Source organism: Myotis yumanensis, unplaced genomic scaffold (genome assembly GCF_028538775.1).
Source record: "Myotis yumanensis isolate MYYU_CA2020_CCGP unplaced genomic scaffold, mMyoYum1.0.hap1 SCAF_22, whole genome shotgun sequence".
NCBI lineage: Eukaryota > Metazoa > Chordata > Mammalia > Chiroptera > Vespertilionidae > Myotis > Myotis yumanensis.
In genome coordinates, this window is record NW_027223773.1 from 15,851,118 (window position 1) to 15,864,600 (window position 13,483).

At 43.0% G+C, this 13,483-nt stretch overlaps 1 pseudogene; it reads left to right on the forward strand.

Annotated features, from left to right (window-relative positions):
* Positions 1–11,190: 11,190 nt before the first annotated feature.
* On the forward strand, positions 11,191–12,846 carry LOC138999180 (T-complex protein 1 subunit beta-like; annotated as a pseudogene).
* The last annotated feature ends 637 nt before the right edge of the window (positions 12,847–13,483 follow it).

The window sequence follows — 13,483 nt, forward strand, 5'->3', positions numbered from 1 at the left end:
AGGACTTTGCCAAAGGCGGAAGGCCCTGCCATGACTTTTCCAAACAAGTCCGAGCCCCCAGGTGTTTTACTGGAATCTCTATGTTTAGTCTTTAAGACCAGACCTTGCAGATGCATGTGCTTTCTCAAGGGTACTTACCCTGCTGATTGTGTCTAGAGGTTAATTTTAGTTCAGGCTGTTGTTACAGTAAAAGCCTAAGGAGGCAGGCAATTGGGGCTGTTTAGGTGCCTCCTGCCAAGCAGCCCGTTAGCCTTTTCTTTCACAGAAACATGTGTTGAGTGTTTCCTTCCCACGTCCCGCGTGGATCAGGGTTCAGGAACTAGAAGCAGAGCCGCACACAAATAAAAATAAAAAGACAAGTGATAATTGGAAATATTGGGGGACCAGGCAAGGAAGTTCAACTCAAGGGGAAGGACTTCCTCCCGTGCTCAGGCCTCACCAAGCTTTTATTGATCTGGGATGCACCCATAGCATAGCCCTTAGGCAGGCGACCCCCCCTTAACAGGCAGACTAGCCCATCAGCAAGGATTTACATAATAATAAATAGGGGAGTAGTTTCAGCTACCACTGTCTGGACAAACAGAGGTGGTGCCTAGCTCCGAACTTTGCTAGGGCTTCAAAGGCACCTAGCCTTTGGGGGGTTCTCTGTCTATGCTTATCAGATAGTGAAGGCAATAAACAGTCTCCCACATCTCCCCCTTATTTTTTCCTTAAGATGGGCTTGTATCTGCAGACCAGAAATAAACATCTAAGAACAAGTCCCAGTTTCAATGTCCGACAGTTCATGTGTCCATGCCAGCAATGAAATGCTGGTTCTGGATGGTGGACAAATGCAGGTCCGGTCCTCTCTGGTTTGGTCCTGGGTACCCTGCAGCGATGCACAGCTGCTGACTGCTAGCATGGCAAGGCGTCTTCACCATCTCCATCTCTGAACTGTCTCTGCTGTCTTTGTGGCTGGAGCAATTTGGTCAGTTTCTCTCTGGGATCCGTTGCCACAGGAATCCACACGGTCTTGGAGCTGTTCTCTGAAAGCACACAAATGTATTCTTGACCAAAGGTTAATAAAGGAAATTTTACTTGGGGGATCCTTTTTATATTTGCCCAAATGATTTTCCTTTGGCTTATTTTGACACCACATATGTTTTTCATGTGTGACTTGCTGTTAGCATTACAAATGAAAAACATTTTTTTTCTAGATGTAATTAGTTACAGGATATTTTTCCTTACATGGTATTCTTCCACTATCCCCCCTTTTTTGATTTAATTATTAGGAGCCTTTTGGAAAATTTTTAATGCAGTCTAGATAACTTTAAATTTTTATTTTTTCTGCACAAAAATATGACTGCTTTAGGTTTATTGTATGTTAAGCAATTTTACTATGAAATGAAAATTTTGGTTAATACTTCTTGAGCCAATTTTAATTAATCTGAAAACTTGACTACTATTTTACTTTCAAATTTAATACTTTAACAACAATCTTAGTTTACACTGTAAATGTTAGTGGAAAGGATTATTTTGTATCCTTGAGAAGGCCCCAAGCACTTCTGTTGTTAGGCTGGATTTAGATATAGGGTAGCTGCTGTCAGCTAAGTCTCTGTTGTCTGCATTATGATCTGAGCTGGGCCAAGTCTCTTTCTGTTATCTGGGTCCCGATCTGAGCTGGGCATGGGAAGCGCAGCAGCCATGGGGACAGGAGACCTCCCTCAGAAGGGGCGAGTGTTCAAGCCCCTGCACTATTTGGGGGCGGGGTGAGGATCTGTGCCCCACCTCTGTTGGACCCCATGTTCTCTTCTACTGGCCCCTCGACTGTGCCTGTCTTAGGTTGTTCCTCCCTGAGGAATCTTACCCATCATTGACTAACCCAGGGGTGGGCAAACTTTTTGACTCGACGGCCACAATGGGTTCTTAAACTGGACCGGAGGGCCGGAACAAAAGCATGGATGGAGTGTTTGTGTGAACTAATATAAATTCAAAGTAAACAACATTACATTAAAGGGTACGGTCTTTTTTTTTTTTTTTTTTTAGTTTTATTCATTTCAAATGGGCCAGATCCGGCCCGCGGGCCATAGTTTGCCCACGGCTGGAACCAGTCATCCTCCAGGGCCAAGCAGGGTGATGTGAGGTTCAGTTCTGTCTCCATGGTAGTCTATGCCCCTGTGGCCTCCATGCCCAGCAACTGCCTTGGGATTCCCTTGCCTGCTGGCGGGGCCCCGGCATTGATCACATATCTTGGGGATCCCAGGTTTCTTCTCCAGAGAGGGGCCAGCTCAGCCATTGGGCGAGAGACAGATCTATGGTACCAGCCAGCATGACCTCAGCATGAACAGAGAACTCAGACAACAGCTGTAGGCAATTGGATTGTGAGAAGAGGGAATCCTCTTGGCAAAAAGGTCAAGAGAGGTCAATACAGAATGCTTAAGTGCCTTTCCCAGGGGGCCTTCCACAGAGTGGAAGGGAATAAATCCTTTCATGCCCTTAAACATTCAAAGAATTAATTTGTAAGTTTGTTTGGAATAAATGCATAATATACTGTTGTAAAGCATCAAAAATTATTAATGAATCTTGTAGAATAATACCATGAAAGAATATTTTTTGCTCTAGGTTATGACAACTTAATTTTAAGCTGGCTGTCAATTTCTTTTTGTATAGACAAGCTCTTAGTTACATTTTCCTTGACCTGTTGTACAAAATGAGAGGTCTGAACAGTCTGTACCATAGATGAAGCAGCAATGCCCACAGAAGTAAGTAACGTTACGAGGGCAACGATTCCTACAATTAACATTCCAAGAAATCTTTTTTGTTTTTCTAAGATTTTTACTAGATCATGCAACAGTTGGTAGCTTAATTACTATAACAGTCTTGCCAATTAACTTCTTCCTCAGTGGGATTCCCTTCATAAAAACTTTTACGTAAAGGCTTAGTAAGGGGGGGGAGTGCCTTAACACACTTATATTTTCTGCACCTTTCCCCGGAGCAAGTAGAGATAATACATGTACTTGAGCTGTCTCTTCCCTGTTCTTTGGGGTCCAGGCTGGCCAAAAACCTCTCTTTAATTTTACACACAAGGGAGCAGTGGCTTGATTTAGAGTCATACAAAAGGGAAGCTGGGTGGCAACAGCTGTGTAATAATACCTGTCCATATGCTTCCTTGCCCCACCTGAGGTCCTCCTGGAAGGGTCGGCCCACGTAAGGGGTCTTACCCATGGTGGGTCAGGAACATAAGTCCAAAATACCTTCCCATTTGTCCTTGGTAGCATTACTGTACAGCTGATTACTGCTAATATAGCAAGGATGTTGTTATGTGTTCCTGGGCTCCTGGTCACTTCTGGGCTCCTTTTTAAATCAACCAGTTTCTCTTTCAGGTTCATGTTGAAATTAATGTCTTGTGGGAATCCACACAGTGCTTTGAGAAATTTTTTGGAAATATATAAACACATCCTTGACCAAATGTTAAATTTGAGATTCTTCTCATTTATTAGACTATTTTTCTTTTGGCCCACTTTGACACCAATGCATTCTCACAGGTGTCCTGTTATAGACATTACAATTGAAAATTCATAATAAAGTAACACTTTAAAAATGATTTAGGCTTAATGTAATATTCTTACAGGAAATATTCTATTATTCCCCTATATTGTATTAAAACTAATATGAAGAGCCTTTTGGAAAAAAAAGTCTTTAATGCAGTCTTAAAGACTTTAGATTTAATTTCTTGTATAGAGGTATAACTGCTTTGGATTTATTAAATGCTAAATAATTATTATTAGATGAACCATCAATAAAAATTTTTATTTAATATTTCAGGAACAGTTTACTGTACAGTAAAATTAAATCTTCTAAGATATTTATTCATCACAATAGCCAATTTAAATTGATTTTAAATAAAGCTCATTATTTAACTTTGCTTGTCTTTGTTAACAATAAATAACATTGATTGGATTATTGCTATCAGTCCCTTTTCAATACTTTGACATAAGCTAACTTTTGTTTAGGGAGGGAACATATAACTTTTAATTGTCCTTAGTTTAAGGAAAACAGGGTTTTCTAGATTTAAGGGATTAGAAAAATGACTTTGTGGGTCTGTGCATACATTTATTAATAAGTTTTAATGACATAGAAGGCATATTAGTTTAAAGAAATTTCTACTAATAAATCAATTTTTTTCTTTTATTTGGCATGAATTCTTTATGCAACCAAGCATATTATATTTTAAAATATTGCACTTGGGAAAAACTGTCAAATACATATCTAATTTAAAAATTGTCAACACTTAAAAATAGTTCTCAACATAATAGGATCTAGTCTTGACCATGGAATCAATTACTCTTAATTTGTTTATGATATATATATAACTGTGGTTCTACTGAGAATTAAGATATCTGTTAAAAATGTCTCTATCTACAAGACTTTTAAGAAATATGAGCTCTATTGTCGGCCCTTATAAAGTCAACTGCTCAAAACATTGGTCTATCATACCACTGACATTATATTAAGACCGTGATTGCTAATTTATTAAGCATTAAAAACATCTTCTTAAAAATAGTATTAAATAAATCCACGAGGCAAGCACACTTTCTGCCCCATCCGCATTTCCATAGTAAAATTCCGACTTAAAGCTCCACCCCTGAAATCCCATCCTGCCTCAGTGAGCAGACATTCCTTTTGTGATTGGCTAAGTCAGAGGGAGGGGGGCCTTTGCTGTTTTAAGATGGCAGCCCCCAGGGGAGCAGCAAGCCATGCGGCCAACATGGCGGTAGCCAAGTCATGCAGCTCAGAGTGGTGGCTGTCTACACTGTTCCCTGACAGAGCAAACCAAAACTCCTAAAAGATAGATGGCCAACATTATATTGCAGACAAACTGAAATCTCACTAGCTGTTTATACCTTTTATAATTATCTTAAAGAATATCAATGAAATTTAAACTGGTTTTTGTATTAAAAATTTCAGTTGAGGTCACAAAATTAATCCTCTTTTTAGTCAGACCAATAAGCAACATATTTTGAATTTCTAATTATTTCAGAGAAAACAAAAATTATTTTCTCAAAAATTTCTACACTTTGAGCATCTAGCTACCACAACTACACAATTTTCCCAATTCAATCTGAACCTTAAACTTTTAGCTGGCAAGTCAAATATTTAGCATTTCTCAATCAATAACATTTTTAAGAATAAAGTTCAAAAATGCAAGACATAATCAACCAACAGATTCAATTCTGTCCTCTAGATTTTGTACGAAGCACACTCAGATCTCATTTGATTCAGTATTAGGTCCTTCAAGATACCTAGGTGTAAATTTTTATCATTTTGATTCAGTAAACTCCAAGGTCTCAAGTTTCCAGCAGCTCTGGAAAACCACACCTGAGGCTGTCAAGGCAGGCCTGGCTCAGCCCTTGATTTTAAAATGACCATAATTTTTTCTTTGGGGAAGGTCAAGAAGCAAGCTTATAGCTACATTGTTTCCTGCCTGTTGCTTGCCAGCGGGAAATTTCAAAATTGACCATGAGATCGCAGTCTGGGGGGGTGGGGGAGTGGGAACTGTTTTCCCCTGGAAAAACAGATTTGGCCTACCCTGGACCAATCAGATGTAAATTGACCACATTCTTTAAGAACTTGCTACAGGCAGGAAGCAACTAGCCCCTTTCTCCATTAGAAAGGCTTGGCTAGCCTTTTTAATTAACAAAGGGCCGGTTTTTTACCGGGCTACTTAGATTTTTATAATTAATAAATTTTAATGATTCTTGAGATTTGAATCCAATTTTTATTTTAAGGCATTTTCTTTAGCAAATTTTGTAACAGAGACAATTTTACTGAATTTCCTTTTGGCCTTGAAGTTAACTTTGGAATGCGGTTCATTAACATTTTAAAGACTACTCTTTATTATGGAAAAATACCAATCTTGTTGCTAGAACCAGCCTGCATTTCTTTTTCCCTTGGGTCAAATTCGCCATTTTTCTTAGGAAATAATCAGTCTTGGGGTTTTATTTTGTACATTTGTAAAGAGACTCCAGCTCAAAACTCTATCTAAATGTCCAAAATCGGACGATGCACGCATTAGTTTTAAGCCAGCTTTTCTCTTTACACATGCACAGAAATCTCAGACGCATTTTCTAAATTTTGTAAAACTTTTCAATTACAAGAAGGACTTTAAATTAGAATACTTGGGGTGAGGGCGTCCATATTGGATCACCATGTGTTCCCTTCTTCCCTTCCCCCACATCCTGCTTTGGGGGAAGTTTCAGCAAATGACTCAGATGGCGTATTTTTCCCAAAGTCATGCTTAATAGAAAAAGATATTTTAAATTTTTTCCTATTTCGCTTTCTAAAGTCATGGCTAGAACACAAGGTAGTCTTAGCCAAAGTTTGGTTGTCATAAGATGTTCTCTGGTAATTTTTAAATAAAACATTAGGTAATCTCATTGTGGGAGAGCTTACAGCTCTGCTCTCTCCTGCCACCTTTGAATCTCTCCACACCAGAGGTGGATTGGGCAGCGGAGTTTCATTTCTTATTACAGATGTTAGATTCCAAACACAAATTAAGATATTAATTTGAAAGAGGAAGCACATTGAGGTGACAATGGCACTCTTTTTTCAGCCTGATTTAAAAGAGTATCTTTTAATATTCCAATTTCTTTATAATTTGGCCTTTTTGTACAGGTGATTCTATTTACGGAGAATTAAACATTTCAAGATTAGAACATGGAGGGGGCTATGAAGGCCATTCCTCCCATTTTTTCTTTTCTTTCTGCTCCTCTTTAGGTGCAGAGGGTGCAAGGGGAGGAGATCTATCCTCCTTGACCTCTCCTAAAGGCTCTAGCAAATGAAATACCGTTTTCCACAAGGGGAAACAATTTTTGGAAACAATTTTTTCCTGCTGCTGACTTTTTTTCAAGTTCTGATTAACTTTTTGGCAAACTTTTAAGATCTAATGTACCTTTTTCAAGAAAAGAAGGGTTGTGTTCTATAATAACATGCAAAAACTGTAAGAGATTACCTTCTGAAACTTTAACTCCTTAAGCATGCAAATCAATAGTCTATAATAAAATTTCTTACTTTTTAAAAGCTGAATCCTGCCCCATAAGCCTGGTGAAAGAAAACCTTCCCAGCCTACTTACAGCTCTCGACTTCTGAAGTTGATCCTGGGCATTGCGTGCGGTGAATTTCAACCACCTTTTTTCGGTGAATTTTCCACACCTTTTCTCGGTGAATTCTTTCTTCTTCACCTTTTTCGGTGAAACTTTCTTTTTTCACTCTAGAGAAACCTTCACTTCCAGCTTTCCCATTTGGGCGCCAGATGCTGAGTGTTTCCTTCCCACGTCCTGCGTGGATCAGGGTTCAGGAACTGGAAGCAGAGCCGCACACAAATGAAAATGAAAAGACAAGTGATAATTGGAAATATTGGGGGACAAGGCGAGCAAGTCCAACTCAAGGGGAAGGACTTCCACCCGTGCTCAGGCCTCACCAAGCTTTTATTGATCTGGGATGCACCCATAGCATAGCCCTTAGGTAGGCGACCCCCCCTTAACAGGCAGACTAGCCCATCAGCAAGGATTTACATAATAATAAATGGGGGAGTAGTTTCAGCTACCACTGTCTGGACAAACAGAGGTGGTGCCTAGCTCCGAACTTTGCTAGGGCTTCAAAGGCACCCAGCCTTTGGGGGGTTCTCTGTCTATGCTTATCAGATAGTGAAGGCAATAAACAGTTTCCCACAAACATGTGTCAGAGTAATCCATTCAACAGCCACTCAGGGTCTGCTGGTCAGTCCTGGCACTGTCTCAGTCCATCATCTTCATCATCATCATCATCATCATCATCACAATTTGCTTCCTTATAACCATTCTTCTCATTTTCTGTAGACATGGTGGTTGTAGACACACAATTCCTTTTTATCAGAAAAGAAAGCAGGCATCTACTCTTCAGATATCATTGAGGATTGAGACCCAAATGGCCCAACTGTAAGATGACACAGGCCTTTGAAAAAGCCAATGGTAGTTTGGTGGGAAAGTACAGATTCCCACTGAGACATTGGACCAAGATTCTGTCCAAATATATTGTCATTATCACCACCACCACCACCATCAGAATCATTGTCATCATCATCATAACCATCTTCATTGTCATTTGCTTACTTATAATTATTATTTTCATTTTCTTTAGATCTGGTTTTTGTACACACACAAGGACTATTTATCTCAACTTTCCTCATTTTGTATAGTTCTTAAGTAAAATACATAGCCACACTCTATTTTCTTTTTTGTTTGACTTCTAACAACTGATGGCTTATTGCTGCCTCTTCTCCACGTGCCCCTTACATGGGAAATCAGATAAGAAATCATAGTTTTCTCCTTAGATGCTAATGTGAAATTGAAACCACCCCCTGGAAGCAGAATTCCTGCCCATCTCCACCACTTCACCAAAATAAAAGTCCTGGGCCAGTCTCATTTCCTGGCTCCATCAAAGCAGGTCTGTGTTCCTCAAGGGCCTTTCCTGAGCTTCCCATGGATTTCAACTATGAGCATAATAAACATTTCATGTCCCTTGGTGTGTGTGTGTATTTCATCAGCCTGCACATCTGTACCAAGCTGCTGTGGCTCCCTCTGCCTCTGCCTGGTGTCAACTACTCATGGTGCTATGACATGATGACAAGACAATGACCGTCACCACTGGGGGTCTTTCTTCTGTAGCTTTGGGTGCACACTGTCCAGCATTCAGGTGAGCTGCACTGTTGAGTCATAAGAGCCTCTTGATAGATATAGGGGACCTGGGTCAGAAGAGTTCATGATTAATTGGCATTTAGAGACAAGAGTAAGCAAAGGCATTTGCCCCTGTCTTTTGTGGGCCTGACAGTTTTCCTCCTCTTACAATAAATCTCTGTAATTCAGATAGTGAAGAGGCAACCCCACACCTGACAGAAAACCAGCCCTTAAGGACAATCTAAACCTGCACCTGGGCTGAGCTGTGCTCAGTGTGTCTTGAGCGCCCTCTAGTGCTCATAGCCACTCCTGCAGGCAGGTTTGTGTCAGGGCTCACACTGACTTCCCCTCATGTGTCTTGTACAGTAATACACGGCCGTGTCCTCAGATGTCAGCTTGGTCATTTTAAGAGAGACTGTGCTGGTAGGGTTGTCCCTGGAGATCGTGAATCTTCCTTGGACTGCTGGAGCATACCACTGATCCTTTCCAGTTGGGTAACTCACTCCTGCCACCCACTGCAGCCCCTTCCCTGGAGCCTGGTGGACCCAGTGCATGCTGTAGTTAGTGAAGGTGAATCCGGAGGCTTTGCAGGAGAGGCTCAGAGACCCCCCGGGCGGCACCACGCCTCCCCCAGACTCCACCAGGTGAACTTGGCACAGGCCACCTGCAAACAGAGAAGCAGACTGAGAACTGCCCCGTGTGACTCAGTCCCCATGAGCCTGATGCACAGGGACGCACCTTTGACAGCAAAGAGAAGGGCAGCCCAGATGAGTGCAGACACCATGGTGTGGACACTGAGGGGCTCACACAGGAGGTCTCCTCTCCAGGGTCTGCAGGGACCCAGCCTGGCAGGCTTTCATGAACAGGGGAGGCGCTGCATTTGCATGTCTTCCCCTGAGGACCTGTCTGAGCCATCAGGGGGCTCCTCCCTCCCTGTGGTCATATGGGGAGGGCGGGCGGACCAGAGTGCCTGGGCCAGGACTCAGGGGCACATGGATGGTCTGAACATTCTAGAAGCTTTTCTGTGAATAGTGGTAGATACACTCTGCCAGGATGGAAAGTGGGACTTTTAAGGTTCTCCACTGCAGGTTGCACATAAAACCCTCAGGAGACATCCTAGGACAGGATTGTGGAGATGAAAGTGCCCCCTAGTGGTTGTTCTGAGCCACATATTCTGAGGACAGGTGTCTGAAAAAGCTTCCTGAGACCAGGCAGGCATGTCTGCCATGGGGAATCCTTCCCTGGTATTTTTGAAAGAGTGGCAGCCCCAGTCCTGCTACTTGCATGCAGGGGGGTTCTCTGCAAGGACGCCCTGGGCCTCAGGTGGCCGCCTGCGGAGAGAACCTGAGGAACATAACCCTCCGCAGCCCAGGCCTCTAGTGCCAAGTCCTCAGCTTGCACGTGGGAGGTGCTGTCACCCAGCTTGGTGTGCACACTCAGCATCCTGGAGGGTCCACCATGTGACACAGCAGTGCCTGTTTAGCTCAGGAACATGTTTTCTGATATTTGTGGGGGACCCTCCATCACTGTTGGCAGTGGAGCTGCAGGGAGCAGTGAGCACAGGGACAGACTTACCATGGACAGAAGACAATTCCCTGTCCAGGAACTGGGCCCCTTAAATACAGCTCCTGAGACCCTGTGACTGTGAATTCTAGGATTGTGCTTGAGATCATATGAGTAAGTCGCAGTGCAGAGGACAGCACAGCCTCCTTGCTCTGGGAGATGAGGAAGTGGGCCCACCTCTGCAGGGAGTGATTTTCATTCATTGCTTTTAGCGTCTCAAATGTTATTTTCTCCATATTTTCATGAACAAATTCTTGAGTGCAAAGTCTTACCACCTGGGTGATCAATAATCTTGTTGGATGATTAAGTCATAAACTCTAACCCCTGGATACAGCTCCTTGAAGAGCCCCAGGAGCAGCTCAAGGAGAACACGCTGGGCCTTTGGTGAGAACCTGGACATGGGGGCTGACCTGATACTGGGCCGCAGAGGGGAGAGCACCTGACATCCAGAGCAGGTGAGGCTGTTCTCATCAGGGTCCCTGGTCCCTTGGTGTTTACAGATGTGCCGGGTCCGACCTGGCCAGAGGGGAAAGGTGTGCCTGGATGGAGACTAAAACACAGTGTTGAGCACAGAGAAGGAAATACACCAGGTGTGACTATGCATATGGGGCTTTGTGTGGTTTATTCGGGTGATCTCATTCCCAGGAAGGAAGGAGTTAGTCTACTGGGAAAATGAGCTGTGATGCTGTGGAAATTAGCAACTGTGGAGGTAGACTGATCACATTAGAGTGATAGCAGTAGACCCTGTGGGAAAAATCAGATGTAGTCACATAAGAAAATAGAAGTCAACCCTTCTGCTCTGAGTTGCCGAGACCCCACCCCCTGCGCAGAACCTGTGGTGTCACATCCATCCTCTTTCCCCTGGGATCCAGGCCTTGAGCTAAGAGGGAGAAGTGTGAGTGGCCACCTCTTCAGGACCACAGTGTTCCTTTCCTGGGCACCTGTTAACATCTTTCAGGCTGGTGCTGATGAAGAGAGAGCAGAGACAGCTCATCTGTCTTCCTTTATTGGTCCATCGCTATGGGAGACTTGGTAAAGAGGAACTTGGGACCCAAAGGCATGGACACAATCCTAGGAAGTAGTGGAGGGAATGCCTCTCTTATGGTGACCAATTATCCTGCAACTATCCTAAAAGCATCGGTGTTGGTAATTCAGCAGCTAAAGTGTTAGTTGATATGTCAAGAGTTCAAGATTATGAAGTTGGAGATGGCACTACCTCTGTTCCTGTTTTAGCAGCAGAATGACTAAGGAAAACAGAATACTTAATTTCAAAAAAGAATCATCTTCCGACCATCATTGCTGGTTGGAGAGAAGCCACAAAGACAGCAAGACAGGCTCCGTTCAATTCGGCAGTTGATCATAGTTCTGATGAAGATAAATCCTGCCAAGATTTAGTGAACATTGCAGGAGCAACATTATCCTTAAAACTTCTTCCTTATCACAAAGATCACTCTACAAAATTAGCTCTAGAAGAAGTTCTCTGATTGAAGGGCTCTGGTAATCTGGAGGCAATTCATGTTATCAAGAAGCTAGGAGGAAGTCTGGTGGATTCCTATTTAGATAAAGACTTTCTGTTGGATAAAAAATTGGAGTTAATCAACCAAAAGGAATTTAAAATGCTAAAATTCTTATTTCAAATACTGGTATGAATGCAGACAGAATAAAGATATTTGGTTCCCCTGTAAGGGTTGATTCTACAGCAAAGGTTGCTAAAATAAAACAAGCGGAAAAGGAAAAAAAAATGAAGGAGAAATTTGAAGGTATTCTTAAGCATGGGATAAATTGCTTTGGTAACAGGCAATACATTTCTAATTATCCTGACCTGCTTTTTGGGGCTGCTGGGATATGGCTATTGAACATGTAGAATGCCTGGCTCATAGGTAGTGAAATTGCATCTACCTTTGACCTCCCAGAACTAGTGAAGCTTGGAAGTTGCAAGCTCATTGAAGAAGTCATGATTGGAGAAGACACGCTCATTCATGTTTCTGGGGTAGCCCTTGGTGCTTCTCTGAGCCACATATTCTGAGGACAGGTGTCTGAAAGAGCTTCCTGAGAGCAGGCAGGCATGTCTGCCATGGGGAAGCCTTCCCTGGTTTGCACTAATATTCTTTGTGGTGCCACTCAGCACATTTTAGATGAAGCAGAAAGATCTTTGCATAATGCTCTTTGTGTTCTTGCACACACTGTGAAGGCTTCTAGAACACTTTATGGAGGAGGCTGTTCTGAGCTGCTGATGACTCATGCTGTGTCACAGCTGCCAATAAAACACCAGGTAAAGAAGCTGTTGCAATGGAGTCTTAGGCTCAAGCACTGAGGTTGTTGCCTACTGTTATAGCTGACAACACAGGCTGTGACAGCGCAGATATGGTGCCACAGCTCTGAGCTGCCCATTGTGAAGGCAATTCAACTGCTGGACTGGATATGAAGGAAGGTGCTATTGGTGATGGCAATGCTGGGCATCACAGGTAATGTCCAAGTGAAGTGGAAGGTTCATGTGCGTGCAGCTGAAGCAGCAGAAGGGACGCTGCATGTGGATGACATCATCAAAGCAGCACCAAGGAAAGGTATCCCTGATCACCACCCTTGTTAAGCTTTCCTATATGCCATTATGCTCTGGACCAATTCATAGCAATGGTGTTTGAAGGATTTCAACTTTAAAAAAAAATTTTTTTAAAGAGTGTTCCTGAGGAGGAAACTGGTCTTGCAAGGCCTGTCAGGCCATAAAAACTGTGAACAATGCACTGCCCTTGGGGGGGAAGGTCATTATCGCTGGCCCCAGGACAGATCATCAGATATGGCCTGGGGACCCCCAACACCTGGGAGCCCCCCTGTAAGCCCACAAAAGAGGGCAGAATCATATCTGGAAGACAAAGACCCCAGAAGGTTATAAAAAGTGATGCCCTCTGCATGTTTCTTCACTCTGATTTGGAAATTATTCCCGGAGTTCACTAGTGTTAATAAACGGGATCCCTCCTTTTCTCTAGAAAGCATGCTTGGTATTTCTTTGGTCTTCTGTAACATTTAGTTTCCTGACCAGGAAAATAACCACTTTTGACTCTTGCCTCCAGTGAGTGGATGGTGTTTGGGGCCCGGGGGCACGGGACAGGCCTCCAGAAGGCATCTGCTGCTGATTTTAGCAGAATTGAACAGGGGTAGTGGGGGGGGGGGGGCGGGCGGGGAACTCCAGGTGCTCCCAGACCTCAGTCTAGGACCCGACCGTCATCTGG